This window comes from Amblyomma mixtum, chromosome 10, assembly GCF_055824585.1.
Source record: "Amblyomma mixtum isolate Tamu chromosome 10, ASM5582458v1, whole genome shotgun sequence".
NCBI classification, from domain to species: domain Eukaryota; kingdom Metazoa; phylum Arthropoda; class Arachnida; order Ixodida; family Ixodidae; genus Amblyomma; species Amblyomma mixtum.
Window position 1 is genome coordinate 7,470,460 of NC_143021.1, and position 7,039 is coordinate 7,477,498.

A 7,039-nucleotide genomic window follows, 5' to 3' on the forward strand; every position below is an offset into this window, starting at 1 on the left:
GCTGACTGGGCGTTATTATGTTATATTTGTCACAAAAACTAGATATCTGTTTGAACAAAATCTTTTCAAAGCACTTCGAAAAAACAGGTAGAATAGATATCGGACGATAATTTGACAAACTGTTCTTGTCTCCACCTTTGTGAATAACTGTGACTTTGGCAAACTGCATTCTATTAGGGAACACTGCGTGTTCGATACAGCTGTTGAAAATAAATTCTAACACTGGGCTAATTACATCAGCGACGTATTTTACTGGTGAAATTTTGAGGTCATCAATATCAGACGACTTGCTGTTTCGTAAAGCTAGGAGACAGTTTTTGATTTCATTAGCATCAGTTGGAGACAAAAAAGCACTGGAAACAACGCGCGAGTCAAGACACTTAATATTCGAAAAATTGTAACTCGTATCTGCCTGAGACACAAAATAATTATTGAAATCGTCTGCTAGTCGTTTCCCACTCAGTGGTTCATTGTTGACTAATATTTCAAGCGCACTAGTAGCAGTTTTACCTCTGTTTAAGATTCTGTTAACATTTTTCCACACAAGATCGCTCCTCTTTAATAAGTCGTGGTTGAACAGATTTTCCATGTACTCTTTTTTTGCCTGGCGAAGGAAAGATGTAACTGCGTTCCGGTATGTTTTAAATTGTTTAAGGTCCTCTAGTGACCTGGTTGCGATAAAACGGTTGTAAAGGTCCGTTTTTGCTTTTATCATTTTGAGGCATTCGGCGGTTATCTATGGTTTGCGGGCTTTGCGAGGTTTCTTGGAAGTCACGAGAGGAAAGCTTTGTTCATATATTGATTTAAATATGGTAATAAAGGCATTGTAAGCATCTTCTGGGTCCTTTTCGTTTTGCACAGCACTCCAGTCAAAATTTGATATAGCTGCCCTAAAGTGATTCAGTGTGTTATCATTAATGCGCCGGTGTGAAATGCTTAGGAATACACCATTTTTAGGGGAGGGGGCTCTTTCAACAATCAGGTATATTGGTAGATGGTCACTTATGTGGCCATTAATTGCTCCAGAAGTCAGATGATTTGGTGGGGAGTTAGTAAAAAAGACATCAATTGCTGTCGCTGCTTGTAATCGTGTAGGGACATTTATAACGTTAATAAATCCATTGCATTACAATATCGACTCAACTTCTAATTTATTAGCTGAAGGTGAAAGAAAATCTATGTTTATGTCACCCCCTAAAACAAGGATTAGGTCGTTCTCTGTAGTCCATTGTAGGTATTCATCAAGGAAGCTGGCAAAATTCGAAAAGTTACTTTTGGGTAGTCGGTAAAACACAGAAAAGACATTTCTACCACTTTGTAAGGAGAGTATTTCATAGTCATCATGAGTTAGAGTAAACTCGGCAAGAAGGCTGCAATTAAATTTCTTTTCTATCGCTATCATCACGCCCCCACCTCGTTTATCAATACGATTTTGAACGTACGTGTTATAGTTTGGCAACTGTAAGGCTTCACCGCTGTTTTGGTACCAAGTTTCAGTAACCATTATTATGTTAAAATGGAAGTTAAGTGCAGAAAGAAAACATTCGAACTCGTCACCTTTGTTGCGCAGGGACTGCGCGTTCACGTGAAAAAAGGACATGCTGCTCTTTTTCCGAGCAGGCGCAGTGTTTAGAGCAGATGGCAGGAAGAACTCAGACTTTGTTTGGCTTAAAAGGGGAGGAGGCAGGTCATTATGGGTGCGAAGGGGTGCACTTCCTAGCAAGGGCCTAACCCCTAGAGCATTGCATGACTATCGCTGGCATGCCATCAGATTTCCGCACCAGCACTTTCCCATTTGTGTGCCAGACATATTTGAAGTCGTGTTGCTTCGCCCATTCCTTCGTTTTCATCAGCAGTTCGCGTTTCTTTTTGGTCAGGTTCTCAAGCACGTGGACATTGCCGTCATTATTTGCTATCTTTTTCCTGTTTGCCCACCACAGGTCCCGGGTTTTTTGTCTTGTGAACCGGCAAATGATACCAGGAATCTTATCTGGTTTCGAGGGCAGTCGATGTATGGCATCCACGTCATCAGAGGACAGTTGCGGCAGCTGAACCTCAGCAGCGATGGCATTAATTTTTTCCAGTAAGTCTTCTTTCTCGGAAAACGGTATTCCATGAAACTGTAGGTTTGCTCGCCTATTCCGCCACTCTGATTCGTCAAGCTGAGTTACCAGGGATTCAGTGCATTCACTTCCTTATAGTTTTCCAACTCTCTTTCTGATTTCTGTTATTTCTTGCTCATTTTTTTGTATACGTTCGACTAAACCAGTCAACTGATCAGACATAAATTGCACGGCTGTTTCCATATCATCAACAGTACGTTTCAGCGGCATCAACACTTCCAGTTTTTTGTCAATGGCTTGCAGCATATGCCACATATCCTGTAAGTTTGGTTCTACTGCTGATTTCTCAGGCGGGTTGGATTTTGATCCTCTGCATTTAGGACATCTCCAAGTTTTCCGATAGTCTTTTTTGGATTTTAGTGTCGCTTCAGACACGCCAGCAGATTTGCCCACATGGAACACAGTGTGGCATACACACCATTTGGATCTTCTACTACGGACTCGCACTCGAGACATTCTTTGTCGTCACCATTCATTGTAATACACTTGGCAGCAGCAGCGGTCAGACAACTGATTAAGAGGTATGCGAAGAAAAATATCACCAACCTGCGATAGTACAGGGGAAAAAAAATGTGTCACAGGGATGTCGCCGTGACCACCGCTGCCGCCAATGTGTCGCCCGAAGATGCCGCGGCGCCGCTTTTTATCCCAGGCCTGTCGATGGTAACGCCGCCAAACGGATCACAGATTTCTGGTCGTGATGAACAAGTTGGGGCGTGACGAAGGGCACATGCACCGGCTCTTTTTCGTCGCAGATGGTGTTGTAGCTTGCGTCGGCGCAACTCGGCGTGGCATGGGCACACACACCGGCTCTTTTCTTTCGTAGTATTGCAACTGGCTTCGGCGGAAATCTGCGATAGTACAGGGGAAAAAAAAATTTGTCACAGGGATGTCGCCGTGACCACCGCTGCCGCCAATGTGTCGCCTACGTGAAGTTCCCTACGTCATTTTGTCAATGTCTGAAAGAGACGCGATTTTGATAACGGAAGCCCCCACTTCTTTTCTGGCGAAAACTTTGCCATTCTTGACCCAGACAAATTTGAAAGATTTTTCCTTTCCTCGGATTCGAGCTTTCCAGAACAGCTCACTGTTCATACGGGTCAAGTTTTCATTGAAGAAAACTGAGGAGAGCTTGTGGGACTCATTTAGCGTCCTAAAATTGCTTTTTACCTGCACCCATTTCTCCCGTAAGCTCGGGGACGGAAACCTGACCAATACGACCGGAATCTTCCCTTGCCTCGATGATAGACGGTGCAAGGAGGCTATCTCAGATTGGTTGAAGTCACACACTTCAAGTGTTTCAGCCATCTGCGCAACTTCAGCCCGCAGGTCTTCCTGTGGCTGAACTGGCAGTCCGCTTATCTATAGATTGGACAGACGGCTGTACTGTTCACTTTCATTGAGTTCCCACTGAATTCGGTCAATTATCGAAGCCTGTTCGTCAATAGTCCCTTCTAGAAATGCAACCTTTTGCTCAAGCGTCTTTGTTGCCTGCACGGCATCGTTGCATGTCGCAAGGAGCGTGTCGTATTTGGATGCCAAGAATTCTACTGATGTTTAAACCTCAGTAACTGTCGTTTTCAGGCCTTGAATTGTCATGACAAGCTTCTCGAGCTGCGACGGCAGAGCCAGGAGGCTATCTATGCTTATCTTCAGTTCAGAAACAACCCTCAATTTTTCTTCCAACGCAGCCACTTTTTTAAAAACGTCCGATGGTTCTTCAGTTGGCTTATCTTTGGAATTCACGGGAGGTGACTGCCCGCGACACACGCGACATCGCCATTTTTCACGTTTTCCTGGTCCCATGGTTGAAAATGTATTCTCGGAAAGACCGGAGCAGTCACCGAGATCGTGCCCAATGCTACATTCGCAGCAAACAGTTCGTTTTCCATCTGTAGGTAGAGCCTCATTACAAACCCCACAACGTGCCATTGTGAACAGTCGAGAATAATATTAGCAGGTGTAGCAAAGCACACGGTATGACAAGGTACAAACTGCACAGATTGCAGTCGGCGGCATAACGAGACAAAAAGGCTAGTGATGAGTTTTCAGCAATGCTCACCTGTCATACACAAAGTTATGCAAAAAAACAGCGTGAACAAACGGGGACGAGACGAAGAATACACAGGAACAAGCGCGGACTCTCAACTAAAGTTTAATCACAGGAAACACGCTTATAAAAGGAAACAGAAAACAAACAAAATACCAAAATCAGAACGCATGTGTTATCAAATCAAATCAGATCAAATGAGTTTATTTAAACATCCTACGATGTTTTTTTTAACTGCAGCGATGCACATGGTCTTAAAAATGTGGTCTTCTCATGGTCTTAAAAATGTGATCTTCTCATGGTCTTAAAAATGTGGCCCATAGGTATAAAGTTGATGTGGTTTTTTCGGCCCCGAATAAGCTCAGTAAAATTTGTTCAGCAGTAGAAAATAAGTCCCGCAACCCCAAGAAATCTGTAGTGTCCTGTGGTGTTAAGCACGCTAAAAGTTTTGTGCCGTGCTCCAAAGGGGTAGTTTATAAAATCCCCCTATCCTGTGGTCAGACATACATTGGGCAAACGGGACGTTGTATCAACACACGACTCGGAGAACATCTCAATTCAGTAGAATCTAATCGCTCCACTAATCTAGTTGATCATTGTCGAGAGTGTCAATCATGTTTTCCGTCCTTACATTGTACTGACATTTTGTACAAACACCCCGACCAGTTGACCAGGGAAATTATCGAGGCGTACAACATGGCAAAGAAAGCAAGATTGTGTGTCAGCAAACCATCCCTGCTCCTGCGTGACTGTGAGGTTGCATATCTGGACATCACATAGTAACACATGCGTTTTGATTTTGGTATTTTGTTTGTTTTCTGTTTCCTTTTATAAGCGTGTTTCCTGTGATTAAACTTTAGTTGAGAGTCAGCGCTTGTTCCTGTGTATTCTTCGTCTCGTCCCCGTTTGTTCGCGCTGTTTTTTGCATAATGTATCACCAACTCGCCCGCTCATCTATCCTGTTGAATTTCGTACACAAAGATTGCAGTCAGTTCGCGACAAAAGGTTGCCGCCGACTGCGAAGGTGAACCACGGTTTTATAGCTGTCTAGCGGCAGCAGTACTTGGTTATTTCTACCCATTTGAAATTAATTTTTCTCCACTGTTCCTAAATCTCAGTACTTGGAATAAATCAGCCCCGTTGCTTTAAACTGTCGGTCAAAGCTTTTTACAGAGGAGTATCAAGCGTGCAGCCGTTTCCTCCTCCTCTCCACAAGCACTGCATAGCGTGCCTCTTGGTACTTGACTTAGCTGGCTTCTAGAATTATAGCAGATATTTTCTACGCCACTGCTTTACCTTCATTTCTCTGAAGTGCCCAAATTTTATCTTGCTGCCATGGAGGAAGAAAAAGAAACTCAGGAGGGAGCGTCTGGCAACACGCTTGAAGCCTACTCATCAAGTTGCTCGCTGCGCCCATGTGGACCAGCGTAGCCAACTGACTGTAGATCAACCTCCTTGCTGCAGACACTCCGCGCCATGGGCCACGAAGACATGTGCACTAAAACATGCCAACACCAAAATATTAGGGACTGACTTGCAGAGCAAAAAACGGTGGAGGGAGCGGCTTCATGAGCGCTTGGCTTGCGAAGGCTGGCCACATGGTGTTGTGCTCCTTGCATAGTTTTTTTGTCCCCTCGTGAGTTTTTGTCCTCCGTGCTTGCTTCTAGCTTCTCTGCTCTCGAATGATGGCCATCCCAAGTCACATTGTACCCCATGATTTGGTGTATTGCCATAAGTATACCTATCCCACACTGCTTGATTTCACTGCTTGATTGATTTCAGGTTCAGCCTCGGTGCAATTAGGGCTCGCGCGCAACAACACACATTTTCATCGTATCAGAATTATTTTTGTCTACATCAAAAACCACCGCAACAGATACAGAACGTGACAGCACACACGAGAAGAATGCACGTGCCACTCGTCTTGGTCCCCGATTTCGCGTTCTGTATGCTCACTGTGCTTTCATTCCAAACCGCTGCTCACAGCTCGTGCCACACCACGCGGTGACAAATGTAATTCAAAATACACGATACCGTGCATCAGAAAAATGTAGCGATGACAACCGCTCACCTCAGCGGCAGCCTCCGGCTGCCGGCAGCCTTCGCAAGGTGCGCACGTTTTTTCTCCATGGCTCGTTCGGAGCCTGCGCCGTTAACGCCACAAAATACACACTGCCACAGATGTACCACGCGTTGACGCCTCCCGGGACTACGCTCCGTACTCACCTAAATCTAGAAGCTCGGCTTCTGCTGGCGCTTCGCCCTCCCTTCCACCCAACCGAGACCACCTGGCGCCGCACTTGCCGTATAGCGTTATCTTCGCTAAGAAGGCGCACGCTGAGCTCGGTGTCTACGAGAGTGGGCACGCTATAAACGTCCCACGCGCGCTCTGTAACCCACCTCACCAACACGTGCGACATTCTGCGTTTTTAGAGCGCAGCTCTTTGGCGTCCGTTCCTGGGTTTCGCGTCGTCGTCGGCGTTGTCGTCGGCGTCGGCCTCGTAACCAGCTCCGCCCCCCTTTCATCCGCAGCTGGGGTTGACTCACTGTCGGCGTCAGCGGCATCAGTCAGTCGCTGCTATCTCTTCCCTCCTCCCTTTATCGTGTTGTCCGCTTGCTGCGCGCGCTTCTGCCCCCATCGTTTGCCGCTGGGTGTACACGCCGCCCCCGTCCCCCCTCTTCCTGCGAGTCTCCGGTTGTCAAAGCGCCGGCTCGAACTTAATTCCTTTCTTCGCTCCTCCTCCAATGCAACCCCTGTGCGGTGGCAATCAGAGAGCTAGATCGGTGGCGGCGGATCTGTATATGTGCACCGCCCGAGCCGAAATTGCCGCTGCCGTTCGCCCTGTGCGGTGGCAATCAGAGAGCC